Source organism: Pyrgilauda ruficollis, unplaced genomic scaffold (assembly GCF_017590135.1).
Source record: "Pyrgilauda ruficollis isolate IOZ18807 unplaced genomic scaffold, ASM1759013v1 scaffold37, whole genome shotgun sequence".
Taxonomy (NCBI): Eukaryota; Metazoa; Chordata; class Aves; order Passeriformes; family Passeridae; genus Pyrgilauda; species Pyrgilauda ruficollis.
This window is the reverse complement of record NW_024525156.1, coordinates 5,640,663-5,655,492: the sequence shown is the minus strand read 5'-3', so window position 1 is coordinate 5,655,492 and position 14,830 is coordinate 5,640,663. Positions and strand designations below refer to the sequence as shown.

The 14,830-nt window shown below is 38.2% G+C and overlaps 1 protein-coding gene across 1 annotated transcript in view; it reads left to right on the top strand.

Annotated features, from left to right (window-relative positions):
• Nucleotides 1–14,830, top strand: part of SEMA5A (semaphorin 5A) — a 319,180-nt gene that overhangs the window by 71,720 nt on the left and 232,630 nt on the right. Inside the window, exon 2 of the mRNA XM_041475880.1 lies at nucleotides 11,694–11,785. The gene's annotated coding sequence lies outside the window, so the exon portion shown is untranslated. The remainder of the gene's footprint in view (nucleotides 1–11,693; nucleotides 11,786–14,830) is intronic.

The window sequence follows — 14,830 nt, the reverse complement described above, 5'->3', positions numbered from 1 at the left end:
ACTTCCACTGCAGTTTGGCAAGTCAGAACTTAGGTGCTCTTGAGCAGCTTTTATTGATGTTGCATACCCTTGTACTGATAAGATGCCTTGAAAATGAGCTTTGCTAATTTTGCCATATTGCTGTCAAAAGACTTTGACATTTCTAAAGGTGTCACGGAATAGGATATCGGGAAGATATTATGATAACTGTAATTTTATTCTTGAGCTTCCTTTTATTAATTTTAGATTTTATTTAGAAAACTGATTTTAACTTGCAAACCGCAAGCCAAACTCGGAACCTGAAAAAAACCCAACAGAAATCTTAAAACCCGGTGATAGACCTTCTGTTAAAAATTGAAGCAAATTCTACTGTGTCTAAAAAAAACCAAACAGGAGACCATACTGCACATAGGCTACCCATCCAGAACTATTTTCTGTAGTGACTTTTCTGATTTAGAGATGTTTCAAGATAGGCAGAAATGGAGCATGAATTGGAACGTTGTCAGGAAACGGCAAGTAGCACTGCCTCCTGTGGTGGTTTTAAGCAGGTAAGAATGTCTAAACAAGAACAAGATTCTTGATGCTGAGTTTATTAACCTCCTACTCAATGACTCCTTTCCATTTCAGTATTAATTTTGATTTCCATCAATTACTGAATCCTGATTTCCCCCTCTTCTCCGCCTTAATTTTTGCCTCTCGAGTGGGCTCTGCTTTTGTGTTTACAGACTATGCAGTTCTTTCCCATTAATGCTCTATATGTGAAAATGAGGTGTTTTCTTGACTACCTGATAAAAAAGTAGATGATCCTTATACTTTGTAAAAAAGCAAGGCAGCCTGTAACCTAAAACTGGTTTATCAAGAAGTGTTTATTGGAGTCTTTAATTCTTAGTCATTCTTAGTATTTTTCTGTGCTGCCCTTTGGTGGATAGGAGGACAAGGAATTACTGAGCTACAGGCGAGTAGGTATTGCTTTGTGTTTTGTGCCTATGAGCTGCATTCTAACAGCTGCATATCACCAGCTTGCCATAACAAGATGTGTAAAAATAAAGTAAAAGCAGAGTGCTCATCTTTTATTTTTCCCTGATGTTTGTTCTCTGCCTTGAGAGCTGCCCTGCACTGCATTCCAAACCACTTTGACTGTCTGATTTGCTTTACTTTTGCTTTTTTTTTTGAGACTTCAGTCGTGAAGTACAAGGCCCATAGGTGTTCTGGGGAAAAGTGTGTTCCAACAAGGAAATAGAAAAACCTTTCCCATTTTTTCCCAGTATTTCCCAGTAGTAGCACACTAAGCAGTGCACAAGATCTATTTCTGGGTAGAGAAAATTTTCTTCAAATGCTGCATCTGAACCATGACCTTAAGAGGGTTTTTCAGGTAATGAGGAGGGACTGTAACGTAGGTTAAAACTGTATAAAGAATAATGTTTTTTCTGAATTCGGAGCCTAATTTTGGGCAGCTGGGGAGGTGTATTTGATCTCTCAAAGACCAAGTTCTCCAGATGTAACACAGTTAAGAATATGACTTGAATCTTAATAGAGGAAATGTCTGAAGGAAACTCCTTGCATAGAAATGTGTGGACACAAACAAAAGCAAAAGGCATCTTTTAGCTTTATTTTTGACTGGCAGTGGAGGGCAACAATAAACTGTGTTTTAGTTTCTTTTCCACCACCTAGAAAGGAGAAGGGGTATGAGAAATTAACAGAACTGAAGGTGGGGATATTGTTGCCATGACACCCAAAAAAAAAATTACTTTTTTTTTTCTCCTAATAGATTGATTTTGGTGAAGAAAAGACTCTTCTATTAACAGTAAAATGTAGTCCTCAGACCAGTTCAAACAGTTGCATAATTTAAAGTTGATTAAGACAGAGCAGAGCAAAGAAGCTTCTACCAGAGTATCTGCTGAGTGCCCTGCTAGGATGCTCACATTTTCAGTAAGTCAAGGTTGCATGTCTGAAAATAAATGTTCCCTTTGCATGAAGTCCTTTTTCCTGTGGCTAAAAGGAAGAAGTTTAAGTTAGAATTTTGTTTAACTGGGGCCTTTACTATTGCTCAGAGTTTCTGAGTGAGAGAACCAGAGGGGCCTCCTGATTTGCAAAATGATGTGTATTTCTGGGCCAGCACTGACTGTGTGGTGTCATGATGGCAGAATGTCTCCCACATGCTTACACATTTTTGTTCAATTTTGTCTCATCTGTGGTGATGGTAAGGTAATACAATTTTTTTTCAGCATGTTATGTGTTTTTAAAATCCTGTTACTCTAATGTTGCACTGTTTAAATCCCATTTTAACATTGTGTTTATATGGGAAAATGTAGTATACCCTTCTGTGTGGTCTAATTTTCATTTGTGATCTTTTTGTATCAATACTGCCTCCAGCACGATGTAATGTGAGAGCCAAATTAATTTGTTTTGGAGAAATTCAGACCTTGGGGTAGCAAGTGAGAAAATAAGTTGTGGGTAAAAGCCCCAACAATTGCATCATGGGCACCAGCTATATGTATTTACTCTGTGGTAGAGTTTGAAGCTTATCTTAGACAAAGTGTGGTTATCTCACAAATTTATCTGCGGTGCGGCTTCTCTTTGCTTTTTTGCATTGTTTCAAGTTATCTTACCTTTGAAAGATGATGAGAACTTCAGAATATGGCAGCTTTTCCAGCAGTATTGTTTGTATTTCTGGAGGGAGTACCAGTCTTAAAATCAGGATTTCCATATGAAGTTTGGGTGTGTCTTTGATGTTTCTTCTGCTTGTTTGTACTATTTATTTCCCGCAGTCATTCTAGGAAAATTTTAGTGGCTTGCTCTGGTGCAGATGTTCTAAAGCAAATATCTCTTTCTTCATATATAATTACAAGAGATGAGATACAATGGAATCATACAAATCCTTGCAGATAAATTTAAACAGGACATGCATCCTGCTATTCCATCCTAGTAAGCAAAATCTTTGTTTCACAATTCAAATTCTTGGACATTCCTAATGGTGTTTTTAATAGGAGTTTTCTGTTAATTGGTGAGTTTACTGCGGTTAGTTGTATATATTACTGATTCATCCCATTATGTTGTGAATTAACATCAAAATTGTAAGTGTTGCTTCGTGAATTGTCAAAGATAATGAGAGCCAATATCTGATACTGAAATTAACACTGCATTTTAATAAACGTGCCTCAGGACAATGTGCCTGTGCCTCTGCTTACTTTCCTGCATAAGTTCTCCCAAAGCTTGAGTACCAAAACTCCAGATGTACCCCAGCTCCAGCTACCAAAATCTCCTGCTCTCTTTTGTGTTGTGTTTTTGTATGAAAATGGAATCTCAAACAAACTTGAGATACAGGAACCAAAATCAGATCCAGGTGTTCTTTCTCAGCTGCCTGAGGTGAATGCGGAATCCTGTACTTCATGCTCTACTTAGTGTGGATGTAATAAGTTAATTGAAAATAAGTATAGATTCTGTGGATTGCAGATACAGGAGGAAGAAGAGCTGTGAAAGGAAGTTCACTGTGGCTACAGTGCTGGGCAATTCTGGGATCTGTTGCCTGCTATTTTAATCCCAGTGCACAGCAAAGCATGGAAGGTGTTTGTTTTCAGCAATGGCTTATGATGAACTAGACATTGTAATCAAAGTCTTGACAGGAATCCTACTTGTATATTGAAACTCTTCTTCCTTAATCTTGTTAGTACTGAACACAAGAAAAAAAATCTGTTGAGGATCTTGGAAATTATTGTGTGTGTCCCCCCTGGGATGGTGCCCAGGACTGAAGTGTTTACCTCTTTCTGTTTGCTTAGCCTGAGGCATTTGTGAGTACTTCAGCACGGTGAGCAGCCAGGGAGATGGGAGCTTGCGTGCATGTTGGGTGGCAAAGGGAGGGATAGGCTGCTAGAAGAATGCCAAAGCATTGCATGCTTTCATTGCTGATGGGGAAAACATTTGGCCCTGGTAAGAATATTTCAGGCAAGGCTTGGAATATGTCCACATCACAACAACCATATTTTTGCTATCTCTACAGTCACCTAAAAAAATGAACCCTAAACTCCACAGCATTCAACTTCATGCTGAAGAGAGAGTAGAAGAGCTAAGAATGTTGCTGGGGGAAGCAGGGAGCATCTATCACTTTGGGATTTATGGTACCAGATGGAGTGTGCTGTGTGTTCTGGCTCCAGTGATGGATATGTTAAGTTTTGTCTTTCTCTCATGCATGCTGAGATGGAAGAAGGGAAAGCATCCATCACTGAAGGAGAACAATCAAAGCCAGAAATAAAAAATAACACAGAATATGAAAGCACTGTAGACAAAGAAATTGTTGTTACTTCTCTCTCATATCATAAATTATTTCAATTTATTTGGGCTGGGAACCTAAATGGTATAAACTTTTTTGATGAGTTGTACCAACCAATGTACACACACACTCCCTTCCCCACCCCAGCCCCCCTTCCCGTGAGGTTTAAGAAGTCTCCCCCCATTTGGGAAAGCAGATTACAAGTAAATTTTTTCCCTGATACATAACGAATAAAATGAATAGACTTATCTAGGATTTAATATGATCTCCTGTATTTAAAATGGGATGGATATGATTTCTTTAAATAATTTTGGAACACTTAGACTGACAAAGTGGATAAGCCAGCTTTTGGAATAAACCGGCGTGTAAAAACTGGCAGAGTTTTTAAACACTGTGGATTGTAATTGCATTTTGTTGGGATATTATTACTTCAGCTGCACAATTATGGGAGTCTGCTGCATATTAGCAGACACTTTTCCAATAACCTCAGGCTATATGCACTGAGTTGGATTTTCCTTTTCAGACTATCATTGGATTCTCCCAGACTACATACCACTGCTTTTTTTTTTCTTCTGTGTAGCAATGCATGCTGTAAGCAATAGTGAGTGTAATACTTTCTGCATTGTTAAGCGGTGAACATTATCAGCAGCTGCAATATTCAGGATTAGCCTTTTTGTTATTATTTGGCATCTGCAGTACCTACATGAATCTGTTCAGTCCTGTTTCTCCAGAAGGCAGCTGGGCTCTCTGACTGAGAGAACACAACTATAAAGGTTTCCTGTAATTGTCACTATCCTCATGAGTTCAGTCTTAATTGGAACTGCAGTGTTTCCAGTGCAGTTCACTGAGAATGTATAAAAACTTGAATTTTGTTTAAAGAACGTGGGTTATATTAAAAGATGTCTTCACATTTTATTATGGTGAAATGGGGTCATATCAAGGTTCTCAAAGATACACCACAAATTTGTTCCTGAGTGAGAACTATAATCCAGGTCTCATAACCCCAAGCTTCATCCTTGGTCTACTACCAAGCAGATGTCTCTGAATTAATTATGCTACAGAAAACATATCAGCTGGTATCCTGCAGTACAGCAAATGTATTTCAGAATAGTAAATAAAATCTAGGACTTCCCTGGGGCTTGTGAACTTTTTTTTTTCTCTAGGAGGTGTCTGTCATCTAAGCTTCATTCCAAGTTTTAAAAACTGAAATGAAAAGGCTCACTGGCTTTTGCCAAAGGTCAGAGAAAACAATATTTCTCTGGTTATATATTTAAAGATGCATTTGCTAAGGACTGATCTTCCATGATACCTATAGTTTTGGTTTTACCTTTCTTAGCTTACTTGCCACATTTGGAAAATAAAAGAGCCATGTACTGGTTAATGAAAGAAAGGAAGCAGCTGTTTCATGCAGACTAAATTACAGGGAATTCAGTTTTGCTGCTTTTCCCCAAATTTTCATAGATTTTGAAAAACATGACGATGAATGACATTTGAGATTTACATGCTAGCATCAGCTACCAGCATGTCACTTAGATCAGATAATCAGTTAAGACATGAAATTACTTTGAAGAATTCCAGAAAAGGAATTGTTGTTTTATTCCAAGAATAATTGTGCTCCTGTCAGGGTGGGTGGAGTGATGCTGAGACTATTTATATTACAGGTGAAAATGGTAGAAGAGGAAGAAGCAGTACAGTGTTGCATTTTGGGGAAGAAAGGAGATTTCTTAAGAGGACCATTGCATGGTATCCTTCTGCAATATTCAAATGCATATGCACGCAAACAAACACACAAAACCAAACCAAAATGAACAAAAAAACCCCCAAACCAAACACATTACATCTGTTGAGTTTCATCTTAAGGACACCCAAAAATGCTAGAAATATTTATTTTTATCTAAGTCTTTTAGAGATATGCACAGAACCAAATTTTATATACATATGCTATGGTGTTCAAGAATTCTTTTCTTTGACTTGCATTATGAAGTTGATTTCTTAGGTCATGACGCACCTGGCCTTTTATGTCCTCAGTACTAACGCTGTTTGGCTGAAAGGTACTGAAAGGTGTTATACTTCTCAGTATCCTGGAACTGGAAAAGTCTGCCTGGATCATCAGACCAGTGAAATTCAGGTTCAGAAAACCATGTAAAAGTTTGGAGACATGTAGGCAGCAAATACCAGTGGCAACAGAGCATTATAGACTTCAGTAAAAGACCAGAGAAGCATAAGGATAAATGGCGTCACACTCAAGAATAAAGATTTTCAGTTTTGCTGCCAAACTCAAAGAGAACAGACTTGTATCAGAAGTGATTTATTTTAAATAAAATTACTCTGTTGTGTAATTTGCAGAAAGTTGGATAAAGGCCATGTTTTCCGTGCTCTTTGAAGTCTTCATGAAAAACATTACTTCAGTGGGAACAAGACCACAATAATTTCTCTTTTATTACTGTTTTTCTCCATCTCTACCATTTTAAACAAGGTAATACTGTTTGTTCTGTCAACAGTCTTAATAATGTATTATACTTTAAAAATGACTATTTTGGGATCATGGTGGGGTTTTGGAAGAACTAAGTGCTGCTGCTCTTGGACTATAAATCTGTGGTGGTTAGTTAAAAGGCTAAATTAACATTAACAGGTCCAGTCACTTTGACCTCAGTGGAGTTAAAACAAGTAGCAGGGCAAGTTCAGTGGCTTTAAATGAGTTATTAGTCAAATCCCAGCAAAACCAGATAAATTTTATGTCATTCTGTTTTGTAACTTTCATCCAGAGAACTCTGGCTGACTGGTGACTTCACATATTCTGGTCTGTGCTTTCCTGCTAGCAATATGTTTCCTGTCCTGGCACTCCAGTCTCTGCATTTCTTCTATTTTGGCCTAAAGGAGTCTGTTCTGATTATTTTGACTTTACCTTGCCTATGGAGTCAGCCCAACAAACTCAGCATGAATCAGATCTACTGCCTATGTGGTGTGTGTGTGCACATGTCCACAGCTGTTCATGCCTGGGAGCTTGTGCTCACCAAGGCGAGACTAAAGCTGGAACTTAAGAGTCCAGGTACTGCTCCTGTTTTGATTGGATGTAATTTCTGAGTTGAACCTGAAGACACATGTGTCAGGACCTGGAAGTTTCCCAGCCCTGCATGTGAATCAGGGGCAGGCATAGCATTGAGATGTACATTGAGCTTCTGCTCCGCAGTGGGTGTTTGCAGGTGTCTGTCTGTTTGGGATGCATTCCTATGGGCTGGTTCTGTGTCTTAAGCAGTGGCAGCTGGTACATGCTCAAGGATGCTATTGATTTTTCATTTGTTCTGCTTTTTCCTCCCTAAAAATCCCTACATTTATTTTATTTTGGTTTTATTCTCCCCGATATTGTGATTTGGAAAGCATATAAACAAAATGCAGATTTATAAGAAGGCAATTCCTGTTTCTTTAATGTTTCTTATGCCTAGATTCTGCTCAATAATTGCCATCTTTCTATGTGCATTCTTTAGTCAAGCAAATAAGCTAGATTTAATGAGATCTTTTTCCTTATGCAAGGACCTCTTCAGCAAGAAGAGAGAAAGATAAGTAGTAATATTTGCTAACATAAATCATAAGGAGAAATGTTAGTATTTGTAGAAGGAACACAAGGTAGTGGGTTGCAGTTGCAACCATTCATCCTTGATTGATTCCTGAAAGTAATATATATTTGCATAATGCAGGCATGTTTTGGAGGAGGGGAACAGGAAGGAAAATGTTTTTATCCTTTTATTCTTACTCTTGTTTTCCTCTCCTTTTCTCAGTTTTGATACATTTTCAGTTTTGACAAGATTTTCTTTCTTGCCAGATATCAACAAAAGCAAAGAATGTGTTCAGTAGTGTTTTAATTAGTGAGTGAAGTTTACTTATATTTGTTTAGTTCTCCTAAACTGCATAGTGCATAGATGGTGAGAACACTGAAGTCTGGAAAAGCCCCATCTACCTCGTGTCCCTAACACTTCTACTTTAGCTTCACTGACATCATCCACAGTCACTTGGAGCATCTTCCTTAACTCAGGTTTGATGTTGTCGAGTTAGGGACGGGAAGAAATTACTATAGTCTTTAGAAGGTGAATCGGAAGGATTCAATGAAAAATAGTGTGTGTTTTATAATGCGACTCGCTAAGGTGAGACTTGATTTGTCTTAAAGTAAAAACTTGTCCCACTATTGGTGAACTGTAGTGTAGTCCTAGTACACTTTGGAGAACTATAGTTCTATAAACAGTGGTTATAGAAAAAGAGATAGATATTGTTTTAATTCTTTTCTCTAAGTTTTCCACAGCTTCTCACTGCTTCTTAGGAAAACCTTGGGATAGCTATGTCTCTCTGTTTGGAGGATATGTGATTACTACACAGGTTGTCAACTTTTTTTTTTTACCAAGGCTGGCTGGTAAAATGATGTGGAGCTTGCATGTTCTCATCCCACTCAGTGTCCTTTTTTGTCTTGTGAGGTGAGCAGGGGTTGTCATTAGGTGTTTTGTGAAGATCCTGAGTGCCTGGACAAGCTCCCAGCTGTCTGGGTGAGGTGAGGTTCTGCTGTGGCACACTGCCTGAGCAGTGCCATGCAGCTGCCCAGAAGCGGGAAGCCTCGGCGTGCAGACGAGCCACGGTGTCTAGGCGTGCTGTGATTGTTTCTTTGCTCAGTTCTATGTGGAGCCAAATAGCTTTTCAGGTGTAGCAGACAGATGTGAGCACAGTGTCTGCACCTGTGTAACAGCAGAGGTGGTAACTGCGTGTGTGCTCTCCGTGATGCCCCTGCCAGATTCAATCACGCTGCTTGCTCATACCAGTGACTTGTGTACCGGATCCTCTCAGCAGCAGGAATCAGCACTCCCCTGTGTCCTGCTTTAAATCTTGTGATGATGTCTTGAACCCTTCCACTAGTATACACCTCTGTCTATTTTTGTCCATTTGCAGAAGTCCCCTCGCTGCCCCATTCTTTTAAATTAGTGGGCTTCTGGGAAATAAAACGTACCATGGCTGAATTCCCCTCTTGTGTACCTGTGTTTGTCATTGAGAGTAGGTACAAACAGCTGTTTGGGAAGTGAGTTTGTCTGTTGCTTTTCCTGACCATTTCCATAAAAGTTTTTCTGTTAGACTGAAATTGATCATCCATTCCAGAAGTCATTTTGAAAGGAAAGAGTGGGAGACAGAGGCATGACACAAAGCCACTCTAGCCTTTTTACTTTAGCAACAGATGCTAAACCAAAGCAAAAGTAAGCTAAAACATGACTGCATACCTTCCAGTAAAATAATTGATGGGGGATTTTTTTGCAGTTAGACTTGTAATTTTGGTGGCTTTATTTACAGTTTCTGTAGGACTGGTTTGGTGTGGGCTGTGTAGACTGAGTTAGCTTAATTTTAGCTTAAATAAGTGAATACTCAGGGTGGTTTCTGGTGTTATCCAACCCACAGCATGTACTGTATTGTACTTGACTAGAGTGCTGCCACAGTCACAGGAGCAGCAGAGCTGCCATATGAAGAAGGGAAGCAAGAAGTGAATCTGTAGAAATCTAACTTTTACGTATAAGTTTTTGTGTGAGTGCATGTTTTCCCTAAATCAATAAGATGGGTTCATATCCTGCTTTCCAGTTTTGTTTAGGTAATTATTGAGATTAGAATAAAAGTAACCTTGCTTAAGTTTTTATTTTGATTGAATAAAATCTGATATGTTTATGTAGAAATAAGAATCATGAAGTGAGCAGGTTCAGGTGCTTATAGAAAGCACTAGTAGTGTTAAGCTTGTTTAGGAAAATTGAGGTATACAGCCTTCTTTGTAATGTTTCAAAGTCTAATAATTCAGCTGCTCATTCTGGTGTAGTGAGTGCATACATAAATCACTAGCACACTGCATCTTGGAGATGGGTTGCTTGTAATTGTCTGTAAAACTTACTGCATGGTAACAGTTATAATTAATTACTTGACAGACTGAACGTCTCAGAGTAGTTTGTCATCAACATGCACTGGTGACGGGTAGTTTGAGTGCTGAGGTGTTTGAGTATTCTCTGGTACACAGTAGTATAAAAAGCAGAATTTGGTCCTCTTCCAAGTTTTAAATTTGTCCTTGCCTTTCTGAAAAGTGAGAGGCAAAGAAAAGGTGATGCAATGTCTTGTTGAAAATATAAGCTTCTCCTACCACCTTGGACTATGAAATTGAAAGTGACTTTCTATCCTTTAGCTTTGCTTGATCCCCGTGCCTTGGAGAACACCATCTAAATCTGCTTTTGGCAACTTCTACAACAGAGTTAGACATCACTGAATTTCATGGAGTGGTGTGTATATGTGCACATATAATATAAATGAGATAAATACCTAATTTAGGAGAAAATATGTAAATTATAATCTGAAGTACTTGATGATAGGGAGAATGAGATTCTTGAGAAATTTTGATGTGGTAAACATAAATCTCAATCTTTGTTGGCCATCCTGGAGAGGAGTTCTTGTTCGTGTGATCTTTCCAAACATTTCTATGGTTATGCATTTGGCAGACTTCCTGAGACCTTCATAGGTCAGGAAAGCATTGGAAAAAAATCACAAACACTTCCAGTCATCTAGTACAGTCATTTCATATAGTGAGTAAACAGAGTGGAACAATGACTCCTTTTTTGCCTCACGTCTCTGTTTAGGTTCAAGGGTGAGCTGTTGATTGCTGGTGTATTTGTTCTGTTCTGTAGACGTTTTCAATCTAGGAAATGAATGCTTTAATTGGACAGAGTGCTACTGTTTTTTCTTCTGAAGTGCCTTTTTCTTGAGGTGTTGAGAGCAGGAAACTGCTATGTGATTCCTGTCTTGCTGTTTCAAATAGAGATATCACTTGATTGATTAGCAGTACTTTCTTTGATTCAATAATTTAAAAAAGCAAGATAATTTTTTGAATATTTGTCTTGTATTTGTCATTCCTACAAGATGGGTTAATGTCTTGAAATGTGCGTAATGATGCATCACTCTCTTGAAAATGCCTTTTGTATTGTTTTGAGATATTAGAGAATAAATACATTTTTCTTTTGAACTTTGTTTTATGGAAAGGTGGAAGAATACTGAAGTTTTACCCACCTGAATTTTGTTATGGATTTTACTCAGGGACAAATTTAAGTCCATGTATTAGACGTGTTTCATTTTAGTGGTATTAAGGCACCAAGGCAAAATTTTATAGTAAGGATTTTTCTCAAATTCATGTCTCATGGATTTTGATAATTTTGCAGCAAGTATTTCTTTTCTGATTCTCATCCCAAGTTGCCAGGTGTTTTAAAAATCGATTTTTTTTCCTGTCTCTTTCTATTTGGTTCTTGTTCACACTATGTAGTTAAAGTGCCTTACATTTCTAATTTATTGACTTGAGACACATGTTTTATGTCTGCAATAAATGTCTGAGAATTGCTGATGAGCTGCCTCCTCAATACCTATTATCTGTCTTCTGTGTTTTCTTAACTCCTAGGAGCCTCCAAGGTAGACCCAGGATCCCACTTTGGCTCTGCATAAACACTGAACAGAGACAGTACGTGATTACAGAGGGATGGTGACTAAAAGGTGGGTAAGAGACTGTATTTTGTTCAGTCAGTAGATGATAATATCATGGAGAGATGATGTCTGGAAAAAAGACTTCTGATGTGATTTCGTAGACCATTACAGTTGTTCTGCCTTTCTCTTTTCCCTAAACTAAGGAAATCAACAAATGGAAGTGGGAGGAGAGAAAGAAAAAGAACCTGCAATTCTCCTCTCTTTTTACCTCTCTTGAATTAAGCTCAACCTCAAAAAGGAAAACAATGTAAAAATGGGGATGTTTGTTTAAAGTGACACTGAAAGAGTAACATGTTTGTAGGTGACTATTTCAAGATACTGTTTTGGAGGCTCCACACTTAGTCTAAAAATGTCTTAGGAAAAAGAAGCCTGTATAGCTAAACTTAGTCTAAAAATGTCTTAGGAAAAGGAAGCCTGTATAGCTAAATTACCAGGTAGAAGAGACTATTAAAAGTAAGAGGACATCTTAAAAAAAGCTGTGTCTGTGTTTAAAGAAGGAAATAAAACTAAAACATTTCACTATCAGGCTAAACAGAAAGTTAATGAATGTTTTTTTTTAACCACACCAAGAGCAGGAGGCCAGCTGGAGACTCTGTGTGGCCTGTGTATAATGACTCTATGGCAGGTATGATCCAAGATAAAGCCATGGCAGAAAACTGAGTAATTCTTGTGTGTATGTGCTCACCGCTGAAAAGTGTGGGGTAGTTCCTGTTTTGGAAACCTTCTTATGGGAGTTTTAGGAGATTGCCTTTCTGGAGCAAATTTAATGTTCTCAATTTAGCAGGTCCAGATGTAGTTTAGCCAGTTGTTTTAGGAAGTGTGAAATGGTAGAATGAAATAGAACAGCTACTGACTGTGGCATGTAGCCCCTTGCTTTTAAGTGTCTTGCCAGTTGAGTACTTGAAGATGTCTGATTTCATACCATATTTCAGAAAGCATTCATGTGGAAACAGGGAGTCTAAAAACCAGGGGGTCTCCTGTTTAAACTGAGTGGATTAATTACAAAATTAGATTAGTATCTCTGTTTTCGAAAGAACGTTGAGTATTACAGTGGAGATACTGAGAAAGGATTGATGTTTTTGAATAAATCCTGATTAAGAGGATGTTTAAGACCTGGGGAACTGGTTAATATTAGCCTTCAACTACTTGAAGGATGTTTACAAAGATGATGGTGCCAATGTTCCTAGTTATGGCAAACCAATAGCAGGAGGTTAACGTACACAGATTGCAAATTGAATTGTTCTGATTGGACATTGTAGGTAAACCTTTTTTCCGTAGGAGTGTAGAGGAGTATAGTACAGCACTGAATAAAACATGGGTCTGTGGTGGGGGTGGCACCTCTCCCAGTGGAGCTTTCAAGTCTGAGTTGTACAGTGCTATGGATGGCCTGATCTTTTGTGGCTTTTAATGGCTGGCCAGACTGTCTGACTGGAGGACTCCCAGAGATCTTATGTAGCTGGCATTTTTGTGATTTGAAGTCAAATCACAGAAATGGCCTGTGGTCTTTGAAGGAGACAACTGGCATGCAGGTCAAAGACATCATTGGATGTGTTGTTCTACTTAAATGATGAAAATTTATTTCATATTCAAAGTTCTCTTGAAATTTTTTTAAAGGAACTAAACAGGCACAAGTTAAGGAGGAGGACTGTGTTATTAACTTATTAACTGTGTTAATAATTGTTTAAATGGTAAGGGAACAATTTCAGGAAAAAGTGTGTTGGAAATCACCAGTCGATTCCCACAGATAGCTCCGTGAGTGCCTAGGGGTATTTTCATATTTGTAAGTGACTTGGGACAAAAATGTGATGACAAGGTTTGTTTCTGAGACTAAGTTTTACAGGACAAAAGAAGGTAAACAAAATGAGGACAGACTGAAACAAATGCAAAAGCCTTTTTTGACCGTTATGCAAACACAAAATGGAAGAAATTCAGTATCAGTTATGTTAAAGTATTTTGAGTTAGCTTGAGGTCTTGGGACTATAAGCAGCAATTTATTGAAAATTTATTGAAAAAACAGCTCTATATTTTAGTAGCAATTGGGAAGCAATTACTCTTAAAGGAGAAAAATTGAAATAATAGACCACTTTCTAAATCTGTCAAGGGTTTGTGTCTTAAAGATGGTGTGCTGTCCTGGTCTCCTCATCTCAGAACAAGTGGAGTAGAGCAGGAAAAGTTTCAGAGAAATGCAACAAAAATGAAGAAGGGCAGCAGAATGCAGAACACATCTTTGGAGCAGCATCCATACAAGAACAACTAACTAGATGAGAACTTCCAGACTGGAAAAGAGAGAATGGCCAGGTGCTAATGCTAGGTGTTTGCAAAATCATAGGAGCTGTGAGGTGTGTGTGGATGGGAAATGAATACTCAGTGCCACCTAATTTTGTACTAGAAGAGAGATGAGGTGGAACAGGCAGGGAACAGTTTTAAAGCTAGGAAAAGAAGTGTTTTGGTTTGTTTTTTTTTTTTTTTTTGGCGTAGTGTGTCAGTTCTGAAATCCTTTGCCACACCATGCTGTGTGTGCTGCATGGGTATAAAGTGCTTCTGAACAAATATGGAAAATGAGGTGGAAGAGGATAAAAAAAGAGTTGATAAGCAAAGGTACTACCCCTGGGTAAGAAAGTTACTGAGCTGCAAATTATAGAAAGTATGAAGTGTTTTGGGAAGAGTGAAAGAGAATTTTTGTATGTGGCTGCTCTAAATATCTGCTTTTCGCTGCTTCTAAAGACAGAGTAGTAGGTCAGGCTGGATGTTTTGCCTGGGTTGGTTTTGACATTTCAAACTCAGGCTGGGCTAAACAGCCAGCCTGACCCACTGTGATGGTTCTTCAATGCTATTTCATAAACAGTAAGGTTGCAGGGTGCAGTCCCAGAAGAGAAGTCTGTTGCTAACACTATTTTATAAAATGCTAAGCTGTTATGTAATTTGAGGTCTCCCACAGAGCTTGGAGCCTTTTCCCTCATTTTAAGATAAATGCTTTTAATCTTATTTTGGCACTTGATAAATTGCAATTAAATTTGTTTTAATATGTTCAAGCTGTTTCTTTGAGAGTTCAAT